The 14,266-nt window shown below is 40.4% G+C and overlaps 2 protein-coding genes and 1 non-coding gene across 9 annotated transcripts in view; 1 reads left to right on the forward strand and 2 right to left on the reverse strand.

Moving 5' to 3' along the window:
• LOC137311135 (zinc finger protein 229-like) overlaps positions 1-14,266 on the forward strand; it is a 155,312-nt gene that overhangs the window by 134,711 nt on the left and 6,335 nt on the right. The window lies entirely within an intron of this gene.
• The window catches only part of LOC137311132 (zinc finger protein 850-like), a 188,931-nt gene that overhangs the window by 85,206 nt on the left and 89,459 nt on the right, over positions 1-14,266 (reverse strand). The gene's annotated exons all lie outside the window — the stretch shown is intronic.
• Positions 684-777, reverse strand: trnay-gua (transfer RNA tyrosine (anticodon GUA)). The gene is made up of 2 exons: positions 741-777; positions 684-719 (listed from the first exon to the last, which is right to left on the reverse strand). It is a non-coding gene; the product is annotated as a tRNA-Tyr (tRNA).

A 14,266-nucleotide genomic window follows, 5' to 3' on the forward strand; every position in this document is an offset into this window, starting at 1 on the left:
CACAGTGAAGTTTAGGAAGTCCATGGGCGATGGACTCACTGACAACACTCTTGTTTCTGTATAATTGCACCAAGGCAAACGGTGAGTGGAGAATATAATCAACGATCCCGCTACTTCTCACAGGCCAGTTGAGCTAATTCCTCGTTTGCTGTTTGTAAATCGCCCCTCACAGTTCCTGCCTCACACTCGCCTTCAAGCTGCTCCAAGACCAGCAGAGAAATCTTGCCTTGGGTTGCCGCTCCCTGAATATATTAAATACTTTGCTCCAATCGGCGGTATCGAGCATCAGCAAGTCAGGAACAGCAGAACGGGAAGCCGCAGTAATCATGAATGATGCTGAGAAGAGCCCGAGCCTTCGGAAGGAAGACGAGGTCACCGGAAAGCAACAGCCGCCCGAGCTCGAGGAGCAGCGAGAGCCCTGACTGACTGACTGATCGAAGACCATTTTGCCTGAAATTGAGGGCGATTTGAAGTGTTGCTGCTCAAAGGCACTCCCTGCTGGTGAGCAGAGGGAAATGCTCGAGTGAAACAGCCGTGCTCGGGCAGACACAGAAAGCTTTTCGGTTTTGGAAAGGAGAAGAGGTGTCCTGTGCCTGAGTGGCAACATGTTAATCTGTGAGCTGCCTGTGAAGTTCAGAGAGTGACCTTGAGGTAATTGCTGCTTATTCCAAAATCACACTCACTCCTTCGAGCCGGAATTGAACCAGCGACCTAAGGATGACTTTATTTTGTTTTATTCACTACAGTCCTCCGCTCTACCAGCTGAGCTATCGAAGGGAAGTGATAAACAGTGCTGTCTTTGGTGATTGTTCACCGTGCGCCTGTTGACACGTTCAGACTCGTGGAGTCCGGTGCTGATCGAAGACTTCTTTTGCCTGAAAGCGAGAGCTGAGTGTTTTGAAGTATTGCTGCTCAAAAGCGCTCCCTGCTGGTGAGCAGAGGCAGAGCAGCCTTGTTTGGGCAGACACAGAAAGTTTTCAGGTTTGAGAAAGGAAAAGAGGCATCCTGTGCCTTCATGGCAACATGTTAATCTGTGAGGTGCCTGTAAAGTTAAGAGAGCGACCTTGAACTAATTGCTGCTTATTGCAAAATCACGCGTTCTCCTTCGAGCAGGAATTGAACAAATGACGGAAGGATGACTTTGTCTTATTTTCCACGACAGTCTTGTCGCTCGACCAGCTGAGGTATCGAAGGGAAGCGGCAAAAATGTTTCACTTTGGTGATTGTTCACCGTGCACCTTTGACACACCCGGACTCGTGGATTCCAGTGCTCATGACTGAGGCTGACTCGGTACCTGCTCATACCGCAGTGCTGTGGGAGTGGGAGCTGCTCCGTGTTCTCCACAGCCTGGGCCAGTGACACAATGAATAATGGGACTGATTATTGATCTGGAGATTGTGGGTTCAAGTTTACGGAGGGTGTAAAGTGGAAGGCCGGGCCTGGAGAGCATCGGAATAGTCGAGTCTGGAGGTAAACAACGGATGAGGGTTTCAGCAGCAGAACCTCATTCTGGGAGTTGGGATTTGTTTCTGCTGATGTTAATAACCGCAAAACTGGGCTGAAATTCAATATTCTGGATCTCTGTCAAATAAATCAATTTTTTTTCAAACAGAATGGGTCAATTACTTGATGAATTCAACATAAGAGACTGATTGATGTCCTAATTACCGATTATTCTGCCTTTTCTCCTTTCTCACTGCAGATTATTTCAGTTCCCGTACCTTCAATTACTCTCATGGCCAAGTCCCAGCTCCCCAGACCTGTGCTATTTCCTCCAATAATCCCTGCTGTCTGTCCTGAATTCATCCATTTTATCCCTACACTGTGTTATTTCCTCCAATAATCCCTGATGTCTCTCCTGAATTAATCCATTTTATCCCTACACTGTGTTATTTCCTCCTTTAATCCCTCCTGTGTGTCCTGAATTAATCCATTTTATCCCTACACTGTGTTATTTCCTCCAATAATCCCTGCTGTCTGTCCTGAATTAATCCATTTTATCCCTACACTGTGTTATTTCCTACAATAATCCCTGCTGTCTGTCCTGAATTAATCCATTTTATCCCTACACTGTGTTATTTCCTCCAATAATCCCTGCTGTCTGTCCTGAATTAATCCGTTTTATCCCTACACTGTGTTATTTCCTCCAATATTCCCTGCTGTCTGTCCTGAATTAATCCATTTTATCCCTACACTGTGTTATTTCCTCCAATAATCCCTGCTGTCTGTCCTGAATTCATCCATTTTATCCCTACACTGTGTTATTTCCTCCAATAATCCCTGATGTCTCTCCTGAATTCATCCATTTTATCCCTACACTGTGTTATTTCCTCCATTAATCCCTGCTGTCTGTCCTGAATTAATCCATTTTATCCCTACACTGTGTTATTTCCTCCAATATTCCCTGCTGTCTGTCCTGAATTAATCCATTTTATCCCTACACTGTGTTATTTCCTCCAATAATCCCTGCTGTCTGTCCTGAATTCATCCATTTTATCCCTACACTGTGTTATTTCCTCCAATAATCCCTGCTGTCTGTCCTGAATTAATCCATTTTATCCCGACACTGTGTTATTTCCTCCAATAATCCCTGCTGTCTGTCCTGAATTAATCCATTTTATCCCTACACTGTGTTATTTCCTCCAATATTCCCTGCTGTCTGTCCTGAATTAATCCATTTTATCCCTACACTGTGTTATTTCCTCCAATAATCCCTGCTGTCTGTCCTGAATTAATCCATTTTATCCCTACACTGTGTTATTCCCTCCAATAATCCCTGCTGTCTGTCCTAAATTAATCCATTTTATCCCTACACTGTGTTATTTCCTCCAATAATCCCTGCTGTCTGTCCTGAATTAATCCATTTTATCCCTACACTGTGTTATTTCCTCCAATATTCCCTGCTGTCTGTCCTGAATTAATCCATTTTATCCCTACACTGTGTTATTTCCTCCAATATTCCCTGCTGTCTGTCCTGAATTAATCCATTTTATCCCTACACTGTGTTATTTCCTCCAATAATCCCTGCTGTCTGTCCTGAATTAATCCATTTTATCCCTACACTGTGTTATTTCCTCCAATATTCCCTGCTGTCTGTCCTGAATTAATCCATTTTATCCCTACACTGTGTTATTTCCTCCAATAATCCCTGCTGTCTGTCCTGAATTAATCCATTTTCTCCCTACACTGTGTTATTTCCTCCAATATTCCCTGCTGTCTGTCCTGAATTAATCCATTTTATCCCTGCACTGTGTTATTTCCTCCGATAATCCCTGCTGTCTGTCCTGAATTAATCCATTTTATCCCTACACTGTGTTATTTCCTCCAATATTCCCTGCTGTCTGTCCTGAATTAATCCATTTTATCCCTACACTGTGTTATTTCCTCCAATATTCCCTGCTGTCTGTCCTGAATTATTCCATTTTATCCCTACACTGTGTTATTTCCTCCAATAATCCCTGCTGTCTGTCCTGAATTAATCCATTTTATCCCTACACTGTGTTATTTCCTCCAATAATCCCTGCTGTCTGTCCTGAATTAATCCATTTTCTCCCTACACTGTGTTATTTCCTCCAATATTCCCTGCTGTCTGTCCTGAATTAATCCATTTTGTCCCTACACTGTGTTATTCCCTCCAATAATCCCTGCTGTCTGTCCTGAATTAATCCATTTTATCCCTACACTGTGTTATTCCCTCCAATATTCCCTGCTGTCTGTCCTGAATTAATCCATTTTATCCCTACACTGTGTTATTTCCTCCAATAATCCCTGCTGTCTGTCCTGAATTAATCCATTTTATCCCTACACTGTGTTATTCCGTCCAATAATCCCTGCTGTCTGTCCTGAATTAATCCATTTTATCCCTACACTGTGTTATTCCCTCCAATAATCCCTGCTGTCTGTCCTGAATTAATCCATTTTATCCCTACACTGTGTTATTCCCTCCAATAATCCCTGCTGTCTGTCCTGAATTAATCCATTTTATCCCCACACTGTGTTATTTCCTCCAATAATCCCTGCTGTCTGTCCTGAATTAATCCATTTTATCCCTACACTGTGTTATTTCCTCCAATATTCCCTGCTGTCTGTCCTGAATTAATCCATTTTATCCCTACACTGTGTTATTTCCTACAATAATCCCTGCTGTCTGTCCTGAATTAATCCATTTTATCCCTACACTGTGTTATTTCCTCCAATAATCCCTGCTGTCTGTCCTGAATTAATCCATTTTATCCCTACACTGTGTTATTTCCTCCAATATTCCCTGCTGTCTGTCCTGAATTAATCCGTTTTATCCCTACACTGTGTTATTTCCTCCAATATTCCCTGCTGTCTGTCCTGAATTAATCCATTTTATCCCTACACTGTGTTATTTCCTCCAATAATCCCTGCTGTCTGTCCTGAATTCATCCATTTTATCCCTACACTGTGTTATTTCCTCCAATAATCCCTGATGTCTCTCCTGAATTCATCCATTTTATCCCTACACTGTGTTATTTCCTCCATTAATCCCTGCTGTCTGTCCTGAATTAATCCATTTTATCCATACACTGTGTTATTTCCTCCAATAATCCCTGCTGTCTGTCCTGAATTAATCCATTTTATCCCTACACTGTGTTATTTCCTCCAATAATCCCTGCTGTCTGTCCTGAATTAATCCATTTTATCCCTACACTGTGTTATTTCCTCCAATATTCCCTGCTGTCTGTCCTGAATTAATCCATTTTATCCCTACACTGTGTTATTTCCTCCAATAATCCCTGCTGTCTGTCCTGAATTAATCCATTTTATCCCTGCACTGTGTTATTTCCTCCAATAATCCCTGCTGTCTGTCCTGAATTAATCCATTTTATCCCTACACTGTGTTATTCCCTCCAATAATCCCTGCTGTCTGTCCTGAATTAATCCATTTTATCCCTACACTGTGTTATTTCCTCCAATAATCCCTGCTGTCTGTCCTGAATTAATCCGTTTTATCCCTACACTGTGTTATTTCCTCCAATATTCCCTGCTGTCTGTCCTGAATTAATCCATTTTATCCCTACACTGTGTTATTTCCTCCAATAATCCCTGCTGTCTGTCCTGAATTAATCCATTTTATCCCTACACTGTGTTATTTCCTCCAATAATCCCTGCTGTCTGTCCTGAATTAATCCATTTTATCCCTACACTGTGTTATTTCCTCCAATAATCCCTGCTGTCTGTCCTGAATTAATCCATTTTATCCCTACACTGTGTTATTTCCTCCAATAATCCCTGCTGTCTGTCCTGAATTCATCCATTTTATCCCTACACTGTGTTATTTCCTCCAATAATCCCTGCTGTCTGTCCTGAATTCATCCATTTTATCCCTACACTGTGTTATTTCCTCCAATAATCCCTGATGTCTCTCCTGAATTCATCCATTTTATCCCTACACTGTGTTATTTCCTCCATTAATCCCTGCTGTCTGTCCTGAATTAATCCATTTTATCCATACACTGTGTTATTTCCTCCAATAATCCCTGCTGTCTGTCCTGAATTAATCCATTCTATCCCTACACTGTGTTATTTCCTCCAATAATCCCTGCTGTCTGTCCTGAATTAATCCATTTTATCCCTACACTGTGTTATTTCCTCCAATAATCCCTGCTGTCTGTCCTGAATTAATCCATTTTATCCCAACACTGTGTTATTCCCTCCAATAATCCCTGCTGTCTGTCCTGAATTAATCCATTTTATCCCTACACTGTGTTATTTCCTCCAATAATCCCTGCTGTCTGTCCTGAATTAATCCATTTTATCCCTACACTGTGTTATTTCCTCCAATAATCCCTGCTGTCTGTCCTGAATTAATCCGTTTTATCCCTACACTGTGTTATTTCCTCCAATATTCCCTGCTGTCTGTCCTGAATTAATCCATTTTATCCCTACACTGTGTTATTTCCTCCAATAATCCCTGCTGTCTGTCCTGAATTAATCCATTTTATCCCTACACTGTGTTATTTCCTCCCATAATCCCTGCTGTCTGTCCTGAATTAATCCATTTTATCCCTACACTGTGTTATTTCCTCCAATAATCCCTGCTGTCTGTCCTGAATTAATCCATTTTATCCCTACACTGTGTTATTTCCTCCAATAATCCCTGCTGTCTGTCCTGAATTAATCCGTTTTATCCCTACACTGTGTTATTTCCTCCAATAATCCCTGCTGTCTGTCCTGAATTAATCCATTTTATCCCTACACTGTGTTATTTCCTCCAATAATCCCTGCTGTCTGTCCTGAATTAATCCATTTTATCCCTACACTGTGTTATTTCCTCCAATAATCCCTGCTGTCTGTCCTGAATTAATCCATTTTATCCCGACACTGTGTTATTTCCTCCAATAATCCCTGCTGTCTGTCCTGAATTAATCCATTTTATCCCTACACTGTGTTATTTCCTCCAATAATCCCTGCTGTCTGTCCTGAATTAATCCATTTTATCCCTGTACTGTGTTATTTCCTCCAATAATCCCTGCTGTCTGTCCTGAATTAATCCATTTTATCCCTACACTGTGTTATTTCCTCCAATATTCCCTGCTGTCTGTCCTGAATTAATCCATTTTATCCCTACACTGTGTTATTTCCTCCAATAATCCCTGCTGTCTGTCCTGAATTAATCCATTTTATCCCTACACTGTGTTATTCCCTCCAATAATCCCTGCTGTCTGTCCTGAATTAATCCATTTTATCCCTACACTGTGTTATTTCCTCCAATAATCCCCCCTGTCTGTCCTGAATTAATCCATTTTATCCCTACACTGTGTTATTTCCACCAATAATCCCTGCTGTCTGTCCTGAATTAATCCATTTTATCCCTACACTGTGTTATTTCCTCCAATAATCCCCCCTGTCTGTCCTGAATTAATCCATTTTATCCCTACACTGTGTTATTTCCTCCAATAATCCCTGCTGTCTGTCCTGAATTAATCCATTTTATCCCTACACTGTGTTATTTCCTCCAATAATCCCTGCTGTCTGTCCTGAATTAATCCGTTTTATCCCTACACTGTGTTATTTCCTCCAATATTCTCTGCTGTCTGTCCTGAATTAATCCATTTTATCCCGACACTGTGTTATTTCCTCCAATAATCCCTGCTGTCTGTCCTGAATTAATCCGTTTTATCCCTACACTGTGTTATTTCCTCCAATAATCCCTGCTGTCTGTCCTGAATTAATCCATTTTATCCCTACACTGTGTTATTTCCTCCAATAATCCCTGCTGTCTGTCCTGAATTAATCCATTTTATCCCTACACTGTGTTATTTCCTCCAATAATCCCTGCTGTCTGTCCTGAATTAATCCATTTTATCCCGACACTGTGTTATTTCCTCCAATAATCCCTGCTGTCTGTCCTGAATTAATCCATTTTATCCCTACACTGTGTTATTTCCTCCAATATTCCCTGCTGTCTGTCCTGAATTAATCCATTTTATCCCTACACTGTGTTATTTCCTCCAATAATCCCTGCTGTCTGTCCTGAATTAATCCATTTTATCCCTACACTGTGTTATTCCCTCCAATAATCCCTGCTGTCTGTCCTGAATTAATCCATTTTATCCCTACACTGTGTTATTTCCTCCAATATTCCCTGCTGTCTGTCCTGAATTAATCCATTTTATCCCTACACTGTGTTATTTCCTCCAATAATCCCTGCTGTCTGTCCTGAATTAATCCATTTTATCCCTACACTGTGTTATTTCCTCCAATATTCCCTGCTGTCTGTCCTGAATTAATCCATTTTATCCCTACACTGTGTTATTTCCTCCAATATTCCCTGCTGTCTGTCCTGAATTAATCCATTTTATCCCTACACTGTGTTATTTCCTCCAATAATCCCTGCTGTCTGTCCTGAATTAATCCATTTTATCCCTACACTGTGTTATTTCCTCCAATATTCCCTGCTGTCTGTCCTGAATTAATCCATTTTATCCCTACACTGTGTTATTTCCTCCAATAATCCCTGCTGTCTGTCCTGAATTAATCCATTTTATCCCTACACTGTGTTATTTCCTCCAATAATCCCTGCTGTCTGTCCTGAATTAATCCATTTTCTCCCTACACTGTGTTATTTCCTCCAATATTCCCTGCTGTCTGTCCTGAATTAATCCATTTTATCCCTGCACTGTGTTATTTCCTCCGATAATCCCTGCTGTCTGTCCTGAATTAATCCATTTTATCCCTACACTGTGTTATTTCCTCCAATATTCCCTGCTGTCTGTCCTGAATTAATCCATTTTATCCCTACACTGTGTTATTTCCTCCAATATTCCCTGCTGTCTGTCCTGAATTATTCCATTTTATCCCTACACTGTGTTATTTCCTCCAATAATCCCTGCTGTCTGTCCTGAATTAATCCATTTTCTCCCTACACTGTGTTATTTCCTCCAATATTCCCTGCTGTCTGTCCTGAATTAATCCATTTTATCCCTACACTGTGTTATTTCCTCCAATATTCCCTGCTGTCTGTCCTGAATTAATCCATTTTATCCCTACACTGTGTTATTCCCTCCAATATTCCCTGCTGTCTGTCCTGAATTAATCCATTTTATCCCTACACTGTGTTATTTCCTCCAATAATCCCTGCTGTCTGTCCTGAATTAATCCATTTTATCCCTACACTGTGTTATTCCGTCCAATAATCCCTGCTGTCTGTCCTGAATTAATCCATTTTATCCCTACACTGTGTTATTCCCTCCAATAATCCCTGCTGTCTGTCCTGAATTAATCCATTTTATCCCTACACTGTGTTATTCCCTCCAATAATCCCTGCTGTCTGTCCTGAATTAATCCATTTTATCCCCACACTGTGTTATTTCCTCCAATAATCCCTGCTGTCTGTCCTGAATTAATCCATTTTATCCCTACACTGTGTTATTTCCTCCAATATTCCCTGCTGTCTGTCCTGAATTAATCCATTTTATCCCTACACTGTGTTATTTCCTACAATAATCCCTGCTGTCTGTCCTGAATTAATCCATTTTATCCCTACACTGTGTTATTTCCTCCAATAATCCCTGCTGTCTGTCCTGAATTAATCCGTTTTATCCCTACACTGTGTTATTTCCTCCAATATTCCCTGCTGTCTGTCCTGAATTAATCCATTTTATCCCTACACTGTGTTATTTCCTCCAATAATCCCTGCTGTCTGTCCTGAATTCATCCATTTTATCCCTACACTGTGTTATTTCCTCCAATAATCCCTGATGTCTCTCCTGAATTCATCCATTTTATCCCTACACTGTGTTATTTCCTCCATTAATCCCTGCTGTCTGTCCTGAATTAATCCATTTTATCCATACACTGTGTTATTTCCTCCAATAATCCCTGCTGTCTGTCCTGAATTAATCCATTTTATCCCTGCACTGTGTTATTTCCTCCAATAATCCCTGCTGTCTGTCCTGAATTAATCCATTTTATCCCTACACTGTGTTATTTCCTCCAATAATCCCTGCTGTCTGTCCTGAATTAATCCATTTTATCCCTACACTGTGTTATTTCCTCCAATAATCCCTGCTGTCTGTCCTGAATTAATCCATTTTATCCCTGCACTGTGTTATTTCCTCCAATAATCCCTGCTGTCTGTCCTGAATTAATCCATTTTATCCCTACACTGTGTTATTTCCTCCAATAATCCCTGCTGTCTGTCCTGAATTAATCCGTTTTATCCCTACACTGTGTTATTTCCTCCAATATTCCCTGCTGTCTGTCCTGAATTAATCCATTTTATCCCTACACTGTGTTATTTCCTCCAATAATCCCTGCTGTCTGTCCTGAATTAATCCATTTTATCCCTACACTGTGTTATTTCCTCCAATAATCCCTGCTGTCTGTCCTGAATTAATCCATTTTATCCCTACACTGTGTTATTTCCTCCAATAATCCCTGCTGTCTGTCCTGAATTAATCCGTTTTATCCCTACACTGTGTTATTTCCTCCAATAATCCCTGCTGTCTGTCCTGAATTAATCCATTTTATCCCTACACTGTGTTATTTCCTCCAATAATCCCTGCTGTCTGTCCTGAATTAATCCATTTTATCCCTACACTGTGTTATTTCCTCCAATAATCCCTGCTGTCTGTCCTGAATTAATCCATTTTATCCCTACACTGTGTTATTTCCTCCAATAATCCCTGCTGTCTGTCCTGAATTAATCCATTTTATCCCGACACTGTGTTATTTCCTCCAATAATCCCTGCTGTCTGTCCTGAATTAATCCATTTTATCCATACACTGTGTTATTTCCTCCAATAATCCCTGCTGTCTGTCCTGAATTAATCCATTTTATCCCTGTACTGTGTTATTTCCTCCAATAATCCCTGCTGTCTGTCCTGAATTAATCCATTTTATCCCTACACTGTGTTATTTCCTCCAATATTCCCTGCTGTCTGTCCTGAATTAATCCATTTTATCCCTACACTGTGTTATTTCCTCCAATAATCCCTGCTGTCTGTCCTGAATTAATCCATTTTATCCCTACACTGTGTTATTTCCACCAATAATCCCTGCTGTCTGTCCTGAATTAATCCATTTTATCCCTACACTGTGTTATTTCCTCCAATAATCCCCCCTGTCTGTCCTGAATTAATCCATTTTATCCCTACACTGTGTTATTTCCTCCAATAATCCCTGCTGTCTGTCCTGAATTAATCCATTTTATCCCTGCACTGTGTTATTTCCTCCGATAATCCCTGCTGTCTGTCCTGAATTAATCCATTTTATCCCTACACTGTGTTATTTCCTCCAATATTCCCTGCTGTCTGTCCTGAATTAATCCATTTTATCCCTACACTGTGTTATTTCCTCCAATAATCCCTGCTGTCTGTCCTGAATTAATCCATTTTATCCCTACACTGTGTTATTTCCTCCAATATTCCCTGCTGTCTGTCCTGAATTAATCCATTTTATCCCTACACTGTGTTATTTCCTCCAATAATCCCTGCTGTCTGTCCTGAATTAATCCATTTTATCCCTACACTGTGTTATTTCCTCCAATAATCCCTGCTGTCTGTCCTGAATTAATCCATTTTCTCCCTACACTGTGTTATTTCCTCCAATATTCCCTGCTGTCTGTCCTGAATTAATCCATTTTATCCCTGCACTGTGTTATTTCCTCCGATAATCCCTGCTGTCTGTCCTGAATTAATCCATTTTATCCCTACACTGTGTTATTTCCTCCAATATTCCCTGCTGTCTGTCCTGAATTAATCCATTTTATCCCTACACTGTGTTATTTCCTCCAATATTCCCTGCTGTCTGTCCTGAATTAATCCATTTTATCCCTGCACTGTGTTATTTCCTCCGATAATCCCTGCTGTCTGTCCTGAATTAATCCATTTTATCCCTACACTGTGTTATTTCCTCCAATATTCCCTGCTGTCTGTCCTGAATTAATCCATTTTATCCCTACACTGTGTTATTTCCTCCAATATTCCCTGCTGTCTGTCCTGAATTATTCCATTTTATCCCTACACTGTGTTATTTCCTCCAATAATCCCTGCTGTCTGTCCTGAATTAATTCTTTTTATCCCTACACTGTGTTATTTCCTCCAATAATCCCTGCTGTCTGTCCTGAATTAATCCATTTTCTCCCTACACTGTGTTATTTCCTCCAATATTCCCTGCTGTCTGTCCTGAATTAATCCATTTTATCCCTACACTGTGTTATTCCCTCCAATAATCCCTGCTGTCTGTCCTGAATTCATCCATTTTATCCCTACACTGTGTTATTTCCTCCAATATTCCCTGCTGTCTGTCCTGAATTAATCCATTTTATCCCTACACTGTGTTATTTCCTCCAATATTCCCTGCTGTCTGTCCTGAATTAATCCATTTTATCCCTACACTGTGTTATTTCCTCCAATAATCCCTGCTGTCTGTCCTGAATTAATCCATTTTATCCCTGCACCGTGTTATTTCCTCCGATAATCCCTGCTGTCTGTCCTAAATAAATCCATTTTATCCCTACACTGTGTTATTTCCTCCAATATTCCCTGCTGTCTGTCCTGAATTAATCCATTTTATCCCTACACTGTGTTATTCCCTCCAATAATCCCTGCTGTCTGTCCTGAATTAATCCATTTTATCCCTACACTGTGTTATTCCCTCCAATATTCCCTGCTGTCTGTCCTGAATTAATCCATTTTATCCCTACACTGTGTTATTTCCTCCAATAATCCCTGCTGTCTGTCCTGAATTAATCCATTTTATCCCTACACTGTGTTATTCCGTCCAATAATCCCTGCTGTCTGTCCTGAATTAATCCATTTTATCCCTACACTGTGTTATTCCCTCCAATAATCCCTGCTGTCTGTCCTGAATTAATCCATTTTATCCCTACACTGTGTTATTCCCTCCAATATTCCCTGCTGTCTGTCCTGAATTAATCCATTTTATCCCTACACTGTGTTATTTCCTCCAATAATCCCTGCTGTCTGTCCTGAATTAATCCATTTTATCCCTACACTGTGTTATTTCCTCCAATAATCCCTGCTGTCTGTCCTAAATTAATCCATTTTATCCCTACACTGTGTTATTTCCTCCAATAATCCCTGCTGTCTGTCCTGAATTAATCCATTTTTTCCCTACACTGTGTTATTTCCTCCAATAATCCCTGCTGTCTGTCCTGAATTAATCCATTTTATCCCTACACTGTGTTATTTCCTCCAATAATCCCTGCTGTCTGTCCTGAATTTATCCATTTTATCCCTACACTGTGTTATATCCTCCAATAATCCCTGCTGTCTGTCCTGAATTAATCCATTTTATCCCTACACTGTGTTATTTCCTCCAATAATCCCTGCTGTCTGTCCTGAATTAATCCATTTTGTCCCTACACTGTGTTATTTCCTCCAATAATCCCTGCTGTCTGTCCTGAATTAATGCATTTTATTCCGACACTGTGTTATTTCCTCCAATAATCCCTGCTGTCTGTCCTGAATTCATCCATTTTATCCCTACACTGTGTTATTTCCTCCAATAATCCCTGCTGTCTGTCCTGAATTAATCCATTTTATCCCTACACTGTGTTATTTCCTCCAATAATCCCTGCTGTCTGTGCTGAATTAATCCATTTTATCCCTACACTGTGTTATTCCCTCCAATAATCCCTGCTGTCTGTCCTGAATTAATCCATTTTATCCCCACACTGTGTTATTTCCTCCAATAATCCCTGCTGTCTGTCCTGAATTAATCCATTTTATCCCTACACTGTGTTATTCCCTCCAATAATCCCTGCTGTCTGTCCTGAATTAATCCATTTTATCCCTACACTGTGTTATTTCCTCCAATAATCCCTGCTGTCTGTCCTGAATTAATCCATTTTATCCCTACACTGTGTTATTCCCTCCAATATTCCCTGCTGTCAGTCCTGAATTAATCCATTTTATCCCTACACTGTGTTATTCCCTCCAATATTCCCTGCTGTCTGTCCTGAATTAATCCATTTTATCCCTACACTGTGTTATTTCCTCCAATAATCCCTGCTGTCTGTCCTGAATTAATCCATTTTATCCCTACACTGTGTTATTCCCTCCAATATTCCCTGCTGTCTGTCCTGAATTAATCCATTTTATCCCTACACTGTGTTATTTCCTCCAATAATCCCTGCTGTCTGTCCTGAATTAATCCATTTTATCCCTACACTGTGTTATTCCCTCCAATATTCCCTGCTGTCTGTCCTGAATTAATCCATTTTATCCCTACACTGTGTTATTCCCTCCAATAATCCCTGCTGTCTGTCCTGAATTAATCCATTTTATCCCTACACTGTGTTATTCCCTCCAATATTCCCTGCTGTCTGTCGTGAATTAATCCATTTTATCCCTACACTGTGTTATTCCCTCCAATATTCCCTGCTGTCTGTCCTGAATTAATCCATTTTATCCCTACACTGTGTTATTCCCTCCAATATTCCCTGCTGTCTGTCCTGAATTAATCCATTTTATCCCTACACTGTGTTATTCCCTCCAATATTCCCTGCTGTCTGTCCTGAATTAATCCATTTTATCCCTACACTGTGTTATTCCCTCCAATATTCCCTGCTGTCTGTCCTGAATTAATCCATTTTATCCCTACACTGTGTTATTCCCTCCAATATTCCCTGCTGTCTGTCCTGAATTAATCCATTTTATCCCTACACTGTGTTATTCCCTCCAATATTCCCTCCTTTTTGTCCTTTATTAAAGTCCAGTTTTTTCCCTCGAGTTTGACATCAATCAGGTTTAAAATTGATGCAGAGTTTCA

Source organism: Heptranchias perlo, unplaced genomic scaffold, assembly GCF_035084215.1.
Source record: "Heptranchias perlo isolate sHepPer1 unplaced genomic scaffold, sHepPer1.hap1 HAP1_SCAFFOLD_304, whole genome shotgun sequence".
NCBI classification, from domain to species: domain Eukaryota; kingdom Metazoa; phylum Chordata; class Chondrichthyes; order Hexanchiformes; family Hexanchidae; genus Heptranchias; species Heptranchias perlo.